This window comes from Giraffa tippelskirchi, chromosome 4, assembly GCF_054371585.1.
Source record: "Giraffa tippelskirchi isolate mGirTip1 chromosome 4, T2T-mGirTip1v1.2.pri, whole genome shotgun sequence".
Classification (NCBI taxonomy): domain Eukaryota; kingdom Metazoa; phylum Chordata; class Mammalia; order Artiodactyla; family Giraffidae; genus Giraffa; species Giraffa tippelskirchi.
Genome location: NC_137278.1, coordinates 121099232 through 121119934, shown reverse-complemented (window position 1 = coordinate 121119934; position 20703 = coordinate 121099232). Strand labels below are relative to the sequence as shown.

General features: G+C 40.7%; 1 long non-coding RNA gene across 1 annotated transcript in view; it reads left to right on the top strand.

Moving 5' to 3' along the window:
* LOC145503636 (uncharacterized) overlaps window positions 1-20703 on the top strand; it is a 51342-nt gene that overhangs the window by 13335 nt on the left and 17304 nt on the right. Inside the window, exon 2 of the long non-coding RNA XR_014051605.1 lies at window positions 13270-13296. This is a non-coding gene — a long non-coding RNA (uncharacterized LOC145503636). The remainder of the gene's footprint in view (window positions 1-13269; window positions 13297-20703) is intronic.

Sequence of the window (20703 nt, the reverse complement as noted above, 5' to 3'; positions counted from 1 at the left end):
CAGAAGAGTTTTGTACTTGTTCCATGTCACTCAGCTGGTAGGTATCGGAGCTGGGATTCAAAGCCACAGTTGCCTTCTGAGTGTTGTGTTTCTGCACCATGCCCTGAACACCTGGATTAGCAGGTTTTCTCCACTCTGCTCTTGGATACTAATATATGACCTTGTCGGTCACCTAGTCTCCCGAGGTGTCATGTGCCTTCACCACAGAATGGGAGTAATCTCAGAATGGATCAGATAAATTTTTTTAAAGATGATTTCTGTTAAAAAAATTTTTTTAAGTAATTTTTAGTTTTGGCTGCACTGGGTCTTTATGGCTGTGTGCAGGCTTTCTCTAGTTGCAGTGATCTGTGGCTACCCTCCAGTTGTGGCATGTGGGCTTCTCATTGCAGTGGCTTCTCTTGTTGCAGAGCGCAGGCTCTAGGTGCATGGGCTTCAGGAGTTGTGGTGTGTCAGCTCAATAGGTCAAACCTGAACCAGGGATCGAACCGGAGTCCCCTGCTTTACACACTGGTTTCTTAAGCACTGAACCACCAGGGAAGCCCAATAGATAATATTTTCCAGGCTTCTTTTTTTTTTGTCTGTGCCATATGGCTTTCAGGATCTTAGTTCCCTGACCAGGGATAGAACCTGGGCCACGGCAGTGAAATTGCCAAGTCTTAACCACTGCACAGCCAGGGAATTTCTTCTTTTTCAGGCTTTGAAAAATCACAACATGTTATACAAACAAAGCAGATTTTTTCAAAAATCTCTGAAACAAGGTTATATATTAAATCCCTGTCGCAACTTAGAATGTTTACAATCCGGCAGTGCTGTACAGCAGAATGTGATATGTTGATGGTGTTCCGTATCTGTGCTGGCCAGGACACGCCTCTTGTCATATGTGGCCATCAAGCAGCTGACATGTAGCTACTGAGACTAAAAAACCAAATTTTAAATTGTATTGACTTAACCAATTTAAGTTTCAATTAAGTTGCTCCATGTTGCTGGTGGTTGCTCTAACACACGGTGCATAATGTTAGATGATTTCACACACAAATATGAATTCTGAACAACTAGTTCATCTTTATATATTCTAGGCATGATCACTAGCCCTTGATGATGGAGCTGGCAAACTGAAATGGGTGTTTCATACTTCCTGAAGTCCTCATATCTCTGAGTCATGTGTGCTAAGTTTCTTATTTTAGTTTTAAGCAAACTCAGGATATTTTAAATTCTCCTGGCTCCAGGTGGACTTGATTAATCAATGAATGTTTGTTGAATGAATATACATGATGTAATTAGTATATCTTAGTCCACTTTTCCCTGGCTGGGTTTTTCTTCTCTGTATACAGTGGAGGGAATCATATACCACAGACTCACACTGAGGTGGAAAGGCATCCAGTAGATGATTGCCTCTGGCACAACATGTAGTGAGACCTAAATAAATGTTAGTTTCCCTCCCCTCCCCTTGAGAGAAAGTATAGGAAAGAACACAGCATCCATGGAAGTACCCTGTGTGGCTGACTGTCACAGCAGGGTCTCCTTGCCTGTGCCATTCAGTTCTTTGGTTCACGACTTGTGAGTTTAGCTCATCCATTGGAAGAATCTTTGTGCAATTTGCTTTGTTGTAATTTGCATTTGCTTTCGTGATTTTTAAAAATATCAAACCAGAGGGAGTAGTCTTTTCTTTCCACAATGCTATCTTCCTCCACCCGAAAATGACTCATTGTAAAATGTATTTAATTGGGAGGATCTTAATTTCTGTAAATATAAAAAAAAATCCAACTTGTCTGAAGCAACCATATGACTTTTTTTTTTTTGGATGCATACATTTTATAATTAACCGGAAGAGGGAGATGCTCTTTTCTGCTATCCTGTCAGTGTGTGTGGGAAGCTGTGAGTCAGCACAACTATAAGTCTCCACAAGAAACTTATATTAGGACGTGACTACAGACATTCTTAGCTTTGTGACTCAGTGGGACATTTTTCTTTCATACTATAGTCTTAATCACTATTTTCTGGAAATTAAAAAAAAGAGAGAGAGAGGGAGAAAATTGTACTAATAGAAGTTCTAACTAACTTAAAAAAGGCCTCCTTTGACCTCTATCCATCAGCCTGTCCTTATCAATTTTGTGGAAATTCCTGTTCTATTGACTAGAATGTAATGCTTTGATTGTATCTGGCTGAGCAAAGAGCTGTACGTTTGCTTTATTCTGCCTGATGAGACTTTAGGGGAAGAGAACTATTTTTCCTGAGAGATCCTGAAGCCCCGAGGGATGATTCTGCCTTTGATCTTATCTCTCTGCTTTTCTTTTTTAACTCAAGTTTAACCTTAAATTCAGGTCATTCTTTTTCCTCAGACAGATTCCATAAGCATTTTCAAAGTGAAAGCATGAGCCATGCTTCAAAAGGTAATCATTGCAGGATCAACATTAAAACATTACAAAAGGAAATTTAAATTATTTTCCTTATATTCCTTCCATCCTGACAAAATGATATTTATTTCAGGCATTATTAACACAGCTGACCAGAACAATAAATTTGTCACTCTGTTTTAAGATAGTTTTTTATTGAAGAGAAAAGGAAGAAATGTTACAGCAATAAGCCATCACAGTACTTTTCAATAGAAGAGACTCATCAGGGATAGATTACAACCAGATTAGAATACAATTAGGGATCTAAATGTGGTTATCATGCAAGATCATTTACTGCGTGAACTTGTTAGAAGTATTAAAGAATTATCTGTGTGTGTGTGTGTGTGTGTGTGTGTGTGTGTCCTCAGCTGTGTCCAACTCTTTGTGGCCCCATGGACTGCAGCCCACCAGCCTTCTGAACCATAAATGTAACAAAAACCCCACTAGAACAGGTATCAGGAGAAATGAGTTCTCACTTGAGTTCTGCTGGTAAACAGTTGTGTGATCTTGAGTAAATACTTCAAATCTGATCCCTTTTCTCATTTGTGAAATAATATGTTTGGGCTCCAGAATCTTATGACTCAAAGGATTCAGTTTTGTATAATTCTGTTGAAACATATATGCAGGCTTTAAAATATAGAAATAAAAGTGCGAGGGGCTCCTTATCAGTAGGTCATGCTCTTGGCATTAAGCTGTAGTATCAGTAATGGATTTGATTCAGTCCATCTACATGTTCTCCTATGGCAGATATGATATTAATATTTCTCTTTCCTGTTTGTGATGAGGCATCCCGTCTGTGAGCATGTTAACTTTGGTCTCCCTGGTATATGGCTTTAACCAATTAAATGAATGATGTAGCAAGTGCAGTTGCCACAGAGTTTATAGCCAATAATGGCCCCAAAGGGTTACACATGGCTGCTTCTTGACCCAGTAAAAGGCAGTGATAAAAATCCACCAAGCAGCTGGAAGCTGTCAAAAGTCATTTCTCAATGAGTCATTTCTCACTGTTAACAAGAATGAGTTAGGGACAAATGGAAAATATTTGTTATTTTTAAGGCAATTACATTTCAACAGATGAGCAAAAAGTTGCCATTTCAAACTTTATGAATAACAGTTGGGTTATTTTGAAGCTAACAAACCTTGTTTCCTTTAGGAGTGCCATAAATGCCTATCAATCAAACCACTTTCTAGTTACTAGTTTCCCAAAGAGTAGATGGAAACTGACCCTCTGCTGCTGATGTGCAGCTGAAAAATGGGGAATGTGGGGTAGAGCCAGGTACAATCAGGCTGGAGGAAATCTAGCCTGAATTTCACTCTTTCCACAGTCCCTTTCTTCATCTGTAAAGTGAGGCTATTATAGATAATCCCTCAAGATCACATCTGCTCTAAGTATCTGTGACTTATGAACCCAGTGGCCCTAAGTAGGTGGTCAAGTCTCAGAATCTTCCTGTTGATCTTGAAATCAGGGGAAAGAGCATTTGTTTGTAATAAATTTTAATGTAATTCTATCTGTAAACTATGCAGTTATGGAATGCTTGTTCTAGGCTTTGTGATATGTGAATGATAAACTCCTGATTCCTGCATGTTAAATCATTTTTAGCTGGCGATTTAAGTACTTTTATTAGATAATTGTTCTGTCTGAAATTCTTATCTATAGAAGGATTATTGACCTATTTTCTACTGAGAATGAATCTTGTATGTAAGCTTTCTGTCACTGTGAGACATAAAGTCTTCAAGTATGTAAATATTCTACAGAAAATACAGAAAAAAAAGAAGCCCCCACGAAAACCTCCACTCTTTTCATATACATAAGGATGTTCTTCCCAGCTTAATAGCCTAGAAATCTTGTTTTATTTTCTTTAAAAGTTGTTGGATTGAAGATTCTGAGGGAGACACTGATTTTAAACCATATTGCTATAACTGTTGTTTGCAACATGTAGTTTCTTGGGGAGTGGAGCCATTGAAATAGCTCCATTATATTTTAAAAGGCTATTTATTTGCCAGGTTTTATGTGTTTGTACGGAGAAGGCAATGGCACCCCACTCCAGTACTCTTGCCTGGAAAATCCCATGGACAGAGGAGCCTGGTAGGCTACAGTCCATGGGGTCGCTAAGAGTCGGACACGACTGAGCGACATCACTTTTACTTTTCCCTTTCATGCACTGGAGAAAGAAATGGCAGCCCACTCCAGTATTCTTGCCTGGAGAATCCCAGGGACGGGGGAGCCCGGTGGGCTGCCTTCTATGGGGTCGCACAGAGTCGGACACGACTGAAGCGACTTAGCAGTAGCAGCATGTGTTTGTACAATTATGGAAGGGTTTTCAGCATTTAGATAGAGTTTAACACATGAAATTATTGCAGACCATCTTGTCATATCTGTAGTTGTACATAAACCAAGATCCTTTGGGAATGGTGAAACAGCCAAATACTATCACACTGGCTAAACAAATATAATGCTTTTCACTTTCTCCAAGGTGATATTATTCTGAAAGACTGAGGCTACTGTATCAACTGAAAGATAGCTGTGGCGAGAGAATTATTAGGTTAATAAACAAGGGATTCAGATACAGGCTCTGAGATGAAAGGTTAAGAGGTAAGGTTTAAATAGCAACTTTATTTGGTGATAATTCGCAGATCTGTTACAGAAAACCATCTTGTGCAATACTAAAGATCACAGTTTATACTGAATAAGAGCTGTGTACTAAAAAACAATATCATTTTACTGATTAGTATTTCTTTTTACTTTGAATAAGCAGACTGTGTGTGTGGGCAATTGCAAACCATAAATCATCACTGGTAAATGAAATTGTGATTTTCATAAATGCTTCATTAGTTCCTCCTTCGAGAACCGCCAGTTCAGTTCAGTCACTCAGTCGTGTCTGACTCTTTGCCACCCTATGGACTGCAGCACGCCAGGCCTCCCTGTCCATCACCAACTCCCGGAGTTTACCCATACTCATGTCCATTGAGTTGATGATGCCATCCAACCATCTCATCCTCTGTCATCCCTTTCTTCGCCTGCCTTCAATCTTTCCCAGCATCAGGGTCTTTTCAAATGAGTCAGCTCTTCGCATCAGGTGGCCAAAGTATTGGGAGTTTCAGCTTCAACATCCGTCTTTCCAATGAACAATCAGGACTGATCTCCTTTAGGATGGACTGATTGGATCTCCTTGTAGTCCAAGGGACTTTCAAGAGTCTTCTCCAACACCTCAGTTCAAAAGTATCAATTCTTCGGAGCTCAGCTTTCTTTATAGTCCAACTCTCACATCCATATATGACCACTAGAAAAACCATAGCCTCTACTAGACAGACCTTTGTTGGCAAAGTAATGTCTTTGCATTTTAATATGCTGTCTAAGTTGGTCATAACTTTTCTGCCAAGGAGTAAGCATCTTTTAATTTCACAGCTGCAGTCACCATCAGCAGTGATTTTGGAGCCACCCAAAATAAAGTCTGCCATTGTTTGCACTGTCTCCCCACCTATTTGCCATGAAGTGATGGGACAAGATGCCGTGATCTTAGTTTTCTGAATTTTGAGCTTTAAACCAACTTTTTCACTCTCTTCTTTCACTTTCATCAAGAAGCTCTTTAGTTCTTCTTCACTTTCTGCCATAAGGGTGGTGTCAGCTGCATATATGAGGTTATTGATATTTCTGCTGGAAATCTTGATTCCAGCTTGTGCTTCATCTAGCCCACGTTTCTCATGATGTACTCTGCAGATAAGTTAATAAGCAGGGTGATAATATATAGCCTTAACGTATTCCTTTTCCTATTTGGAAACAGTCTGTTGTTACATGTCCAGTTCTAACTGTTGGTTCCTGATCTGCATACAGATTTCTCAAGAGGCAGGTCAGGTGGTCTGGTATTCCCATCTCTTTTAGAATTTTCCACAGTTTTTTGTGATCCACACAGTCAAAGGCTTTGATATTGTCAATAAAGCAGAAATAGATGTTTTTCTGAAACTCTCTTGCTTTTTTGATGATCCAGCGGATGTTGGCAATTTGATCTCTGGTTCCTCTGCCTTTTCTAAAACCAGCTTGAACATCTGGAAGTTCACGGTTCATGTATTGTTGAGGCCTGGATTGGAGAATTTTGAGCATTGCTTTACTAGTGTGTGAGATGAGTGCAATTGTGCGGTAGTTTGAGCATTCTTTGACATTGCCTTTCTTTGGGATTAGAATAAAAACTGACCTTTTCCAGTCCTGTAGCCACTGCTGAGTTTTCCAAATTGCTGGCATATTGAGTGCAGCACTTTCACAGCATTATCTTTTAGGATTTGAAATAGCTCAACTGGAATTCCATCATCTCCACTAGCTTTGTTCATAGTGATGCTTCCTAAGGCCCACTTGACTTCACATTCAAGGCTCTAGGTGAGTGATCACACCTTCGTGATTATCTGGGTCATGAAGATCTTTTTGTACAGTTCTTCTATGTATTCTTGCCATGTCTTCTTAATATCTTCTGCTTCTGTTAGGTCCATATCATTTCTGTCCTTTATTGAGCCCATTTTTGCATGAAATGTTCCCTTGGTATCTCTAATTTTCTGGAAGAGATCTCTAGTCTTTCCCATTCTATTGTTTCCCTCTATTTCTTTGCACTGTTCACTGAGAAAGTCTTTCTTATCTCTCCTGGATATTCTTTGGAACTCTGAATTCAAATCAGTATATCTTTCCTTTTCTCCTTTGCTTTTGGCTTCTCTTCTTTTCACGGCTATTTGTAAGGCCTCCTCAGACAGCCATTTTGCTTTTTTTGCATTTCTTTTTCTTGGGGATGGTCTTGATCCCTGCCTCCTGTACAATGTCACGAACCTCCGTCCATAGTTCATCAGGCACTCTGTGTATCAGATCTAGTCCTTTAAATCTATTTCTCACTTCCACTGTATAATCGTAAGGGATTTGATTTAGGTCATACCTGAATGGTCTAGTGGTTTTCCCTACTTTCTTCAATTTAAGTCTGAATTTGGCAATAAGGGGTTCATGATCTGAGCCACAGTCAACTCCCACTCTTTTTTTTTTGATGAGTGTATAGAGCTTCTCCATCCTTGGCTGCAAAGAATATAATCAATCTGATTTCGGTGTTGACCATCTGGTGATGTCCATGTGTAGAATCTTCTCTTGTATTGTTGGAAGAGGGTGTTTGCTATGACCAGTGTGATCTCTTGGCAAAACTATTAGCTTTTGCCCTGCTTCATTCTGTACTCCAAGGCCAAATTTGCCTGTTACTTCAGGTATTTCTTGACTTCCTACTTTTGCAGTCCTCTATGATGAGAAGGACATCTTTTTTGGGTGTTAGTTCTAAAAGGTCTTGTAGGTCTTCATAGAACCATTCAACTTCAGCTTCCTCAGCCTTACTGGTTGAGGCATAGACTTGGATTACCATGATATTGAATGGTTTGCCTTGGAAATGAACAGAGATCATTCTGTCATTTTTGAGATTGTACCCAAATACTGCATTTTGGACTCTTTTGTTGACTATGAGGGCTACTCCATTTCTTCTAAGGGATTCTTGCCCAAAGTAGTAGATATAATGGTCATTTTAATTAAATTCACCCATTCCAGTCCATTTTAGTCCATTTCGCCGATTCCTAGAATGTCGACGTTCACCCTTGGCATCTCCTGTTTGACCACTTTCAATTTGCCTTGGTTCAAGGACCTAATATTTCAGGTTCCTATGCAATAATGCTCTTTATAGCATCAGACCTTACTTCTATCACCAGTTACATCCACAACTGGGTATTGCTTTTGCTTTGTCTCCGTCTCTTCATTCTTTCTGGAGTTATTTCTCCACTGATCTCCAATAGCATATTGGCACCTACTGACCTGGGGAGTTCATCTTTCAATGTCCTATCTTTTTGCTTTTTTTTCATGCTATTCATGGGGTTCTCAAGGCAAGAATACTGAAGTGGTTTGCCATCCCCTTCTCCAGTTGGCCACATTTTGTCAGAACTCTCCACAATGACCCATCTGTCTTGGGTGGACCTACACAGCATGACTTATAGTTTCATTGAGTTAAACAAAGCTGTGGTCCATGTGATCAGTTTATTTAGTTTTCTGTGACTGTGGTTTTCAGTCTGTCTGCCCTCTGATGGAGAAAGATAAGAGGCTTATGGAAGCTTTCAGATGGGAGAGACTGACTGAGGGGGAAACTGGGTCTTGTTCTGATGGGCAGTGCCATGCTCAGTAAATCTTTAATCCAATTTTCTGTTGATGGGTGGAGCTGTGTTCCCTCCCTGCTATTTACCTGGGGCCAAACTGTGGTGGAGGTAATGAAGATAATGGTGACCTCCTTCAAAAGATCCCATGCATGTACTGCTACATTCAGTGCCCCCAGCCATGCAGCAGGCCACCACCGACCCTCGCCTCTGCTGGAGACTCTTGGACACTCACAGGCAAGTCTGGGTCAGTCTCTTTTGGGGTCACTGCTCCCTTCTCCTGGGTCCTGGTGTACAAGGTTCTGTTTGTGCCCTCCAAGAGTCTATTTCCCAGTCCTGTGTAAGTTCTGGCAGCTCTGTGGTGGGGTTAATGGCAACCTTCTCCAAGAGGGCTTATGCCATACCCATGTCTGCTGCACCCAGAGCGCCTGTCCCTGTGGCAGTCCACTGCTGACCCGTACGTCCTCAGGAGGCACTCAAACACAGGGAACCATAAACCATAAACCTTCCTTAATCTAAGAGTTTCAAATGCTCTCTCAGTTTCTATGCAGGAAAGACTTATTTGCCCTAAATATTTTGGGACTTTTTCAAACATCTAGTTGAAATCTGTATCACTTTAGTAGAAATCTCTATTTTCTCTTCTAAGAGCTTAGAGATTGATAGCACTTTTTTTTTCTTTTTGATAAGGAAGCCAGGAAGCCTCTTTTTTTGTTGTTTTTTAAAGAGGGCTATAACTTTAAAAATAATGTCTGTATCTCTAAATATTCAAGCAGATTCCTCCCATTTAGATATTTTCCTCCACTTTTGAAAATGGGGAATTAGCTGCTCTGGCTACTGAATTGGAGAAGGCAGTCTCTACATCTCTTCTTAATTTTCTAACATTGAGTATCATGGAAACGTACAGTATTACTTAAATAAACCAACATCGAAACTTCGTCACTGCAAACATGAGGACAATCTGCTAATTACTGTTTTCTTTTGCCATGACATCTATCTCTGTGTATCTAACTCAGAAGGTAGAGATCACAACAGCCCTGGTTTCACACAGTGAATTTCCAGTTAATTAAAAAAAAAAACAAAAAACCAAAAACCCAATAGTTGATTTATAAAAATAAGCTCCATTCCAGAATTTCAAGAGTCTAACCTTTGCAAAAAGCTAGATGAAAGTAACAACTATGGATATTAAGCTGTCTATTCAGAATTGCTCAGACTTTAATAGATGGCCCAGTGCTTTTTGAGCATTTTCTCTTTCTGTGTGGTCTGGAGAAGGCAGAATTACAGATAATGAGCCAGATAAAAATATGGCAGGTGTGCCAGAGACACGTAGAGCCTACCAAGTATTAATATACTCCTGTCCTTTCCCCAGCCTTTGTTGCAATTAAGGTTTAAGACACATGACTAGTTTTGGCCAATGAAATGTGAGCAGAAGTTCCTTGTGTCACGTTTGTGCTAAGAAATTGAGATGGTTTGCTTCCTTCATTTCTTCCCCACCCCACCTCCCCCCCGCCCCCCACACACATACACAGTTCCAGATGGCATAACTACAAGATAGAGGAGAGTGACTGTGAGACAGAAATAAATTTTTATTGGGGAAAGAGTCTGAGATTTGGAATTTGCTCTTGTAGTAGCTAGCATTGGTTTAGTCACTCAGTCGTGTCCGACCCTTGCAACCGCATGGACTGTAGTCTGCCAGGCTCCTCTGTCCATGGGATTCTCCAGGCAAGAATACTGGAGTGGGTTGCTATTTCCTTCTCCAGAGGACCTTCCCTACCCGGGAATCAAACGCTGGTCTCCTACACTGCAGGCAGATTCTTTACTAACTGAGCTACAAAAGAAGCATTAATTATCCTAATAGAGTATGTGATACTCCTTAAGTTACAAAGTTATTGGAAAAGCTGGTAATATTATCTAGATTAATGAATCAAAAATCTGACTTTGAATCAAAATCAACTTGGGGAGTTTTAGAAAATTCACATTTTTGGGATCCATGTAAGAATTTCTAAGTTAAAATTTATGGGGAGGGCATGTGAATCAACATTTTTTTTATTAAGCTCCCCAATAATTCTAGACACTTCTTTCAAATCTGACTCCTACTCTATGACACAAAAGTCCCTCTGATTATTTTCTGGGGGTGATGAAATGGGAAATTAAAAATGATCAGCATTTAGATCTAAAACAGAATCAACAAACTGTAGACCCCAAGGGCCGAATCTTGTCTTCAGTCTGCTTTCGCAAATATTAATAAAGTTTTATTGGAACACAGCCACACACTGGTTTACATATTGTCTATGGGTGCTTCTACTATACAGGCAGAGTTGGATGGTTGCAACGGTGATGTTATATTCACTCTCTGGGCCTTGCTGAAAAAGTCTATGGACTGCTGATCTACATGCCTATCTAGGTGCTTGAAAAAGTTAGGAACTCTTGATTTGGCCTCTCCCATAATTGGAAGACTCAAATTCTCAGCATTCCTGGTAAGTGTAAGAAAGGTCAATCCTGTAAACTTATTTCACTTTTAGATCAACTACACCTTATGATATCTCCATGCTCCATGGGTTATTTTAGAGTCATGCAAATTCTCCTACTGTCTCATAATCTGTGGAACAAACAGAAACACAGCCACAGGAAGATAGTTATTTTAATCGAATCTAGAACGAGCTGGATGATATTTGTAGGGAAAAAAATTATAGTTTCCAAATGTATCTGGATTCTTGTAGTTCTTTCTTACTACAAATGAAGATATGACACAGGATTAATATTTAATGGGACCCATTCTCTTTATATCTTTCATTCATGCTTAAATTATATCAAGGGCTTGGTACAATCCCCTCATCTAAAATGATCTATATTTAAATATGTAGGTATATTTAAATATAAATTTTAAAGTTGTCCAGTCCAGGAAATTCAAATTTAAAATGCAATTCTAGGGAAATGGCTATTTTAACCAGTTCTAAATGGAGATTTAAGTTGAAGATCTCTTCAGCTCAATGCATCATCACTGTAGCTTTCCTTTCTTTCCCTTCCATTTCCCCAATAAAACACCATCAATCAGAAACCTAGTGAATCACAGCAGAGAAACTGAATATTCTTGCTTTTTAGTGAAGGGGAGTGGAATTTTGTCTTTTGGCTAGATGATCTGTGGTATTGCTCAGTGAAGAAAAGAAGAATGAGCCTTATATATGAATCACAAAAGAGCTTCACTGGGTCATTTTGGTGGCCTCAGGAGTCCTGATCAGTTCCGCTACAGAGTGAACACTGGAATATAGCTGGAGAATTGCAGGAGCTTTGATGCACGTGGTTTTCTTACACTTATAAGAAAAAAGTTATGTTTGAGCTCTGTTCCCTCACAACTTTAATTTATGTAACTTCTTGGAGCTAGAGAAGAAAGAAAAAGCAAAGCAAAACATACAATTTCATTACACTCCCTAGGACATAATTGGTAACATGTGTATCTAGTTTTGATTACTCACTTTTTTATTCACTTGTTGCTGGTTAATTGAGAGTGGCAGTCCCAATTAAACAACCCCTAGTAGCATGTAATAGCTAATTGTGAGCAGGTTAGAAGCCTTCTTTGTCTTTGAGAAGGTCTCTTAACTCTCTAGGGCATGTCTGTTTTGGATTGAAGTCATAACTTGGTATCGGATGATTTAAATTCAAGAATGTCTTTTAATATTAAGATTCAAATAAATGAATTTACACTCCATGTCATATGTTTAGCAGGTGACTGAGACCATGTGCTCTTTATCCCACTTAGCAGAGAATTATAATGTGTAAGAGATTTAAATTAGGCCGTAACCAGCCTTGCTGCTAGCGGCAAAAAGTAATGTGGTTAATATAGCAGGCTAGAACAAGAAGTGGGTTCATTTGGGTCACTGCAGTGACTTCTAATTGAATTCAGGTAATCTCTTCTAAAAAGAGTTCATGTTTCTCTTCTGTCTACTTCCAACTCCAAAACTCCAGACCCAAACAGTTACTGATTTATGTAGTTACTATTTCCAAACTGCTGGGCTAACCAATATGTCTCTCAAAATGCTTTGGCTACTGGGGTCTATGAAAATGATCATGCAGTTCTGTTGCAGATGAGGACACATTTTATTTGTGGTAACCATAGCTGTGGTATCCCCAGGATGGTTTCTAAACATTGTGCAGGCTAGTAGACTCACTAAAAGGTGGGGTATGATGGCTGAGGCTTTATCAACACAGTTCTCATCAGTCGCCATGGGAATTGTGTGGGTGAGAGCCATAGCTCCCTTGGGTGAGCATGTGTGCCTCAAGGGATGCTTTACGAACAAAATGACATTTCCCTTCCCTTTATCTCAGAACCAAATTTAAAATTTAGGAGAGTCATCGTTTCACTTTGAGATGACCTATGGATGAAGACAGACCTGGATAACTGGGAAAACTGGCATAGGCCATTTCAGGATGCATCTCTGAATTTCTTTTCCATCTTTCTCAAGCCTCTTTCCTTTGCCTTTCTATGAGGACAGTGTTCAGGGAGGTGAGTCACACTGGTCTGCTTCTGAGCAAATCACCCAGCCTCTGTAACATCTCTTCCATTTTTGATACAACTTCTTACTCTGTCTCCTTTGCTTTTCTCAGACTCATTTGCAATACACATAGGCAGAGCATAAGTGACACATTTCCTCAAGGGGTCAGGGGAATTAAAGTTAAGAATCATATAATAGTTTTCTGCCTGAGTTCTTATTCTTTTCTTATTCTTTTTCAGGTCTACAGCTAAAAGGAAACCCATAAGGTCAGTGTATTAGTTGAGCTTAGGTTCTGTGATGAATAATAGGGACCCCAAAATATCACTGGCTTAAAGAAGATATATATTAATTTTTCTCCAATATAAAAGTATAGATACAGAGGCCAAAATGATGGCTTCTCAGTCATCTGGAACACAGCTGTCCATCTCATCAAAGTTGGTGAACTGGGTACGTGACCCTCATCCTCATGGATGAAGCGTAGCCCTTACTTTCAGGTTCCATGAAATAGGAAAGACAAACAGGAAAGGACATGCTCGCTACCATTAAGAACACACCTCCAAAGTTACACACATCATGTCTGCTTATACTCCACAAGTGGGACTCAATCACATAGTCACACTTATTTACAGGGGAAGCTAAGAGATGTTTGGGCAGCCATGTACCTAGCTAAAATTTCAGGCTTCTAATAATAAGGCAGAAGTGGAGGACACATTAAGAGACATCCAAAAGTCTTCTACTGTGGTCCATCCAGGTGGAAATCTAAAAAGCTTCATGCATCTTTTTCACACACAGAGTACACTCACCCCTCCCCCTGCCAAGAGATTCGATTGAAAAGTCCCACCCAGTTATTGTAATAGAAGTCCAGATTCAGAATCTCTGGGTGATGCTTGGTCCCTTCAATGAGATCAGAATAGGGTTTCTTTCAGGTCCCTGCTTTTCTGGTCTCATCTCTTCAGTAGTAGTTGCATTATAACTGTAGCAAAAACTCTGATTTGGAAAAGGAGAGAATGCAAATTCTTCTCACTCATCAGGCTGTAGCAGTTATCAGATCCTGCTGGACTAGAGGCAAGAGGAAGTGAGGAGGAGTGAGTCTCCCACTTAGCGCATCTGGTGGCTCTTGGTTCTGACTTTCTGGGAGGAGCTCTCTTCTTTCGTGATCCTCCCTGACCACATCTGAAGCAGACTCTTGTAGTGTGCCCTCTTTGTCAGACTCCTTCCTGCTGGGGGAGGATTGGGGTTCCAGGGGTTGCTTGAGGGCTCCAATGATCACAAGCTTTGTCAGGCCAGGCTCGTGGTTTCTTTGGCAATACAATTCCCTCTCCAAACAAGTAAGCGTCTGGTCTATTTGTTTCTGATGAATATCCCTTTGAGGAAGCAGAGCTGAAGGACTCATGTACTCATGTTTTTTGAAACTAAAGATTGTCTTTTACTTGCATACTGCTGTGTTCAGTTTATCACTCTGCCTAGCTATATTAATTTGCTAGGGCCACCATTAGGAAGCGCCCCAGAGAGGGTGGCTTAAACAATAGAAATTTGTTTCCCTGAAATTTCAGAGTCAAGAAGTCTAAGATCAAGGTGTCTGCGGCCTCTCCCTTTGGCTTCTAGATGACCGTCTCCTCCCTGTGTCTTCACGTGGTCTTTGCGATGGTCACGTGTGTGTGCTTGGTCATGTCTGACTCTTTGCGACCCTATGGACTGTCACCCACCAGGCTCCTCTGTCCATGAGATTTCCCAGGCAAGAGTACTGGAGTGGGTCGCCATTTCCTCCTCCAGGGAATCTTCCCCACGCAGGGATCGAACTTGCATCTCTTGCGCCTCCTGCATTGGCAGGCAGATTCTTTACCACTGTGGCACCTGGGAAACCTCCCTTCTGCACTATGGTCATATCTATATCCTAATCTTCTCATCTTATAAAGACACAAGCCGTACTGAATTGTGAATATCCTAATGACTTCATTTTAACTTATTCATCTCCTTAAATATCCTATCTCCAAATTTAGTCACATTCTGACATACTGGGGTTTAGAACTTCAGCATATAAATATGGGGGAGAAAATTCAGCCTCTTGGCTAACCATCCCTCTTACTTACCTAGAAAATGGGCTTGTTGGGAAAGCAACACCTAGGATGTGATCTTTGTTACTAGGCTGATTTCCCCTGTCAGAAAACTTTCATATGAGGGAAACTGAAAGCAGACTTATCTCCTGTTATGTCTACAATTCCCTTTAAAAAGGGTTCAGTTTGGGCACAGAAGCAGTTGGCCTTTACATTCTTAAAAGGTTTCACAACAATACAGTATACTAATGCATATATATGGAATTTGAAAGATGGTAACGATAACCCTATATGCGAGACAGAATAAGAGACACAGATGCATGGAACAATTTTATGGACTCTGAGGGAGGAGGGTGGGACGTTCTCGGAGAATGGCATTGAGACATGTGTATTGTCATATGTGAAACAGAGCACCATTCCATGTTCGATGCATGTGACAAGGGCTCAGGGCCGGGGCAATGGGATGATCCAGAAGGATGGGATGGGGAGGGAGGTGGGTGGGGGGTCCAGGAAGGGGAACACATGTAAACCCATGGCTGATTCATGTCAATGTATGGCAAAAACTATTACAATATTGTAAAGTAATTAGCCCCCAACTAAAATAAATAAATTTATAAAAAAAAAAAAAAAAAAGAAACCAAACCAAAAAAAAAAAAAAAAAAGGTTTCAGATTTAATAGGCTTTCACAAAAAACTTAGATTACAAACTTTAGGTGAAACTATGTTCACTCCCATTTCTGCAACTGGTTAGTTCTGAAAGTGAAAGTGTTAATTGCTCAGTCCCGTTTGACTCTTTGCGACCCCATGGACTATAGCCCACGAGGCTCCTCTATCCATGACTGTAGCCCACCAGGCTCATTCTCCATGGAGTTCTCCAGGCAAGAATACTGGAGTGGGTAGCCATTCCCTTCTCTGGGAGATCTTTCTGGCCCAGGGATTGAATTTGGGTCACCTGCATTGCAGGCAGATTTTTTTTTTTACCATCTGAGCCACCAGAGAAGGCCCTGGTTAGTTCTAGTTGGAGCTAATTTCATCCAAAATTCTTTACTAAAAGAGTCATGGATCAGCATTTTGAATTTCCAGTCATGTGGCCAAGGGCTACAAGTTGGATTGGCTGGGTATCCGAAGAGTTTTATCAAACATCAACCTGTAGAGTAACTTGCTCTCTGCTTGGTATCATGCTTTTAATTCAGTGCTAAACATTAGGTCTGTTTGGCTATGACTCATAACAATTCAAAGATAATAGTGGCTTAAATAAGATTGAAGTTTTCTTTCTCTCTTTAAAGTCAAGGTGCAGTTTAAAGTTTAGAGTTGATAGAGGGCTTCCCTGGTGGCTCAGTGATAAAGGATCTGCCTGCAGTGCAGGAGACACAGGTTCCATCCGTGGGTTGGGAAGATCCCCTGGAGGAGGGCATGGCCACCCACTCCATTATTCTTCCAGGAAAATCCCATGGACAGAGGAGCCTGGTGAGCTAGATCAATGGGGTCAGAGAGTTGGACACAACTGAAGCGACTGAGCACACATCCATGGCAGGACCATATTACAGATATCTGGGACCCGGGCTGTGTCCAATTTTCCACTTGATCATCTGTTGGGCGTGGTTCTTGCTAACATGGTCCTAACTGGTGCTCCTGCCGTTGCATCAGTCTTCCAAGCAGCAGGATGGATAAAGAAGGAGCAGATCCTCTTCCTTTAAAGACACATCTCAGCAGTTGTTCCTGCAAGTTCTGCTTATAGTCCATTCACCAGAACTTTGTCACATGGCTTGCTCCTACTTGGGAAGGAGTCTGGGAAACATGACTATATTGGAAGTTGTTAACTTTTTAAAATTGTTAGCACTGGGAATGTGGGGGAGCATAGACATTGGAGGACAACTGGATTCTCTCCTAGAACTAGAAAAGTTTTCTCTCTCTATAATCCTACTTTCTGATGCTTCTCTGTGCTTTCTTCAACTGTACAGCAGTAACTCTTGATGTTCACAGTGAGGCCATGAAGGAATAGCAAGAGCCTGAATCAGTTCTGAACTCTTTCAAAATCAAATGTGTTTGGGGTTACATTTGTATTAGGATACGTTGATGTGTGTGTTAGTCGCTCAGTCGTGTCCGACTCTTTGAGACCCCATGAACTGTAGGCTGCCAGGCTACTTTGTCCATGGAATTCTCCAGGCAAGAATACTGAGGTGGGTTGTCATTCTCTTCTCCAGGGGATCTTCCCTACCCAGGGATGGAACCTGGGTCTCCTGCACTGCAGGCAGATTCCTTACCATGTGAGCCACTAGGAAAGCCTTATTATTGCTAATCTTGCCAAAGACTCAGTCCAAAAAAATTATGGTTCTCTACTAAAAACAAGCAAAACAAGACAAAAAAACTGTTATGATTGACACAATCTAAGGGTGCATTTAGTGATATTTTAATTCCATCAAAATTGATATTTTTTGTAAGTAATAACTAACAATAATGAATATTATCATCTATTAAGAATTTGCCACATACCAGGTACTATGCCAAGTGTTTCATGTACATTTTTCCATTTAGTCTTCCAAGAGCTGTGAAAATGAGTTTTGCTGGCACCATTGTTTACATGAAGAGACTAAAGCTTGAAAGGGTTAAGTGACTTGCTCAAATAAGAGCACATGGCTCTTAAGTGATGGAGTTGGGATTTGTTACTTGTATGAGTGGCTTTAAAACCTGATATAACTATCTTCTGAGTATACTAACAGCAGTGGTTCTCAACAAGAGGCAAATTTTCCCACCAGGGCTGTTTTGGCAATGTCTAGAGGTATTTTTGGAGAAGGCAATAGTACCCCACTCCAGTACTCTTGCCTGGAAAATCCCATGGATGGAGGAGCCTGGTAGGCTACAGTCCATGGGGTCGCTAAGAGTCGGACACGACTGAGCGACTTCACTTTCACTTTTCCCTTTCATACACTGGAGAAGGAAATGGCAACCCACTCCAGTATTCTTGCCTGGAGAATCCCAGGGACAGGGGAGCCTGGTGGGCTACCGTCTATGGGGTCGCACAGAGTCGGACACGACTGAAGCGACTTAGCAGTAGCAGCAGTAGCAGAGGTATTTTTGATTGTTACAACTGGGAGACTGCTGCCGACATTGAGAGGGACCATGCCAAAACAGCCCACAATGCACAAGATGACCCTTTAAGTAATGAATTATCTGGCCCAAAGTGTCTTTGGTGTTGCAGTTGAGGAACCCTGAATAAGCCCCATTACGTCACATTTGGTAGATGCCTTTGTCCTTACTAACAGAAAGCAGATGATTTATATCCATTTAGATTGTAAATCTCTGGAAACAGGGAATTTCCATTTCCGTGTAAAGGGCTAAAACTTTCTTAGTCAAGAGGGATCAGTTCTTCATTTTAGAGTGTAGCTGGTTTGGGGGAAAAGATTGAGTTTTTGGAGATGTAGGACCAGGGAAATTTACAGAAAGAGAATGCCAAAAAAAAAAAAAAAATCTAGAAAGTAATTGTTTTGTATGTTGCACTTCTGAAATTTTTAACAGAAAATGAAACTTCCATTCTAATTCAAAAAGAAATAAGTTACTAACCTGCTGTCCTTCTTTGAAAAGGCTGTTCATAATAGGTATGTTTGGAACATGAGTCAATGTTTGATGCTACTCCTAGGCTGTTTGGTGCATGGATGTTAAATATTGTAACTGCTTTAACATCGACAAGACAAACTTTCCTTTAAATAGGCTTTTACTAAGTACTTAAAAGGACCAAAACTTGTCCTAGGCATCCCAGGTAGAGATGAACTATGACTTTTTTTTTACCCATAAGGGAACTATAGTTTACTGTAGAGACACAGTCAGCAAAGCACTAATCCTAATAGGAGGGCATTAAGGGGTACATTGGGGATCAGTGACAACAGAAGGGGATATAGTAGAGCTAGGTGTGGGGTACCATGGGCTTACAGAGGAGAAAACATCTGTCACTGTGGAGGAGGTAGAAAAGACAGTGACAGCTTTCTAGAGAAGGTGAGATTTTATCAATTCTTTCTTTTTTAAATTTTATTGGAGTGTAGTTAATTTACAATGTTGTGTTAGTTTCAAGTACACAGCACATATAAGTGAATGCTGCTGCTGCTGCTTAGTTGCTTCAGTCATGTCCAACTCTGTGCGGCCCCATGGACTGTAGCCCACCAGGCTCCTCTGTCCACGGGATTCTCCAGGCAAGAATATTGGAGGGGGGTTGCCATGCCCTCCTCCAGGGGATCTTCCCAACCTAGGAAATGAACCCAGGTCTCCTGCATTGCAGGCAGATTGTTTACTGCTAAACCACCATGGAAGCCCATATATGTTTATATATATATATATATATATATATATATATTCATTCCTTTTAAGATTGTTTTCTCAAATAGGTTATCACAGAATATTGAGTACAGTTCCATGTGCTATGCAGTAGGTCCTTGTTGGTTATTTATCTTATATACAGTAGTGTGTGTATGTTCACCCCAAGCTCCTGATTTACTCCTCCCCCATCACATTTCCCCTTTGATAACCATGAGTTTGTTTTCAGTATCAGTCAAATTTGTTTCTGTTTTGTAAACACATTCATTTGTATCATTTTTTAAAATTAGATTCCACGTATGAGTAATATGGTATGATACTTATGTTTCTCTGTCTGACTTCACTTAGTACGATAATCTCTAGGTTAGTATGATAATCTCTAGGCCCATCCATGTTGCTGCAAGTGGCATGATTTCATTCTTTTTTATGGCTGAATAGTGTTGCATTGTGTATGTGTACCACATCTTCTTCATCCATTATCTGGGACTGTAAGGAAGACAATAAGAAGGTGGGGGAGGGGAATTAGGGAATGAGAAAAACTAGACCATGTGGCACAACTGTTTCATTTCTGCCTTGAAACCCAGCATACACTCTGAGGTACATCTACTTCCCCTCTGACAAGGTGGCATCTTTTTCTTTGCATATAATTTTCTTCTATTATACTTTTTGTATTTGAGGGCTTCCCAGGTGGCGCTAGTGGTAAACAACCCACCTGCCAAGGCAGGAGACATAAGAGACCTGGGTTCGAGCCCTGGGTTGAGAAGATCCCCTGGAGGAGGGCATGGCAACCCACTCCAGTATTCTTGCCTGGACAATCCCATGGACAGAGGAGCCTGATGGGCTACAGTCTGTGAGGTCGCAAAGAATCAGACACAACAAAAGCGGCTTACACAACACACATACATCTGTCTTCTGGGGCTGTGTCCGCCTAGAGGGAAGGTCTATTGAGAATTAGCACTAATGTTTCCTTACAGGCATGAAAAGGATAACACTTGAGGTGTTGAATGCAGCACTTGTAAAGCCATGGCGGAGTGAAATGTCGTGGCACAGCTTACAGGGCATAGAGTGGGACTTAGGGAGTTGTCAAAGCACTGTCACTTTAGGCAGAGCACCAGTAGTTACACAGAAGATAGATGGACTGATGCCTCAGAAGATGAGACCGAAGTCAGGGGTTCACTGTAATGTCATTGGGGCAAATTTAACATGTGATCCAATGCCATAATTAGCTTTAATCCTTTGAAACTAACGTTAATGAGGAGATCACCTGCTATAAACATTTTACTGGCAGCAGGATATGAATCATAAATAGGCCAGA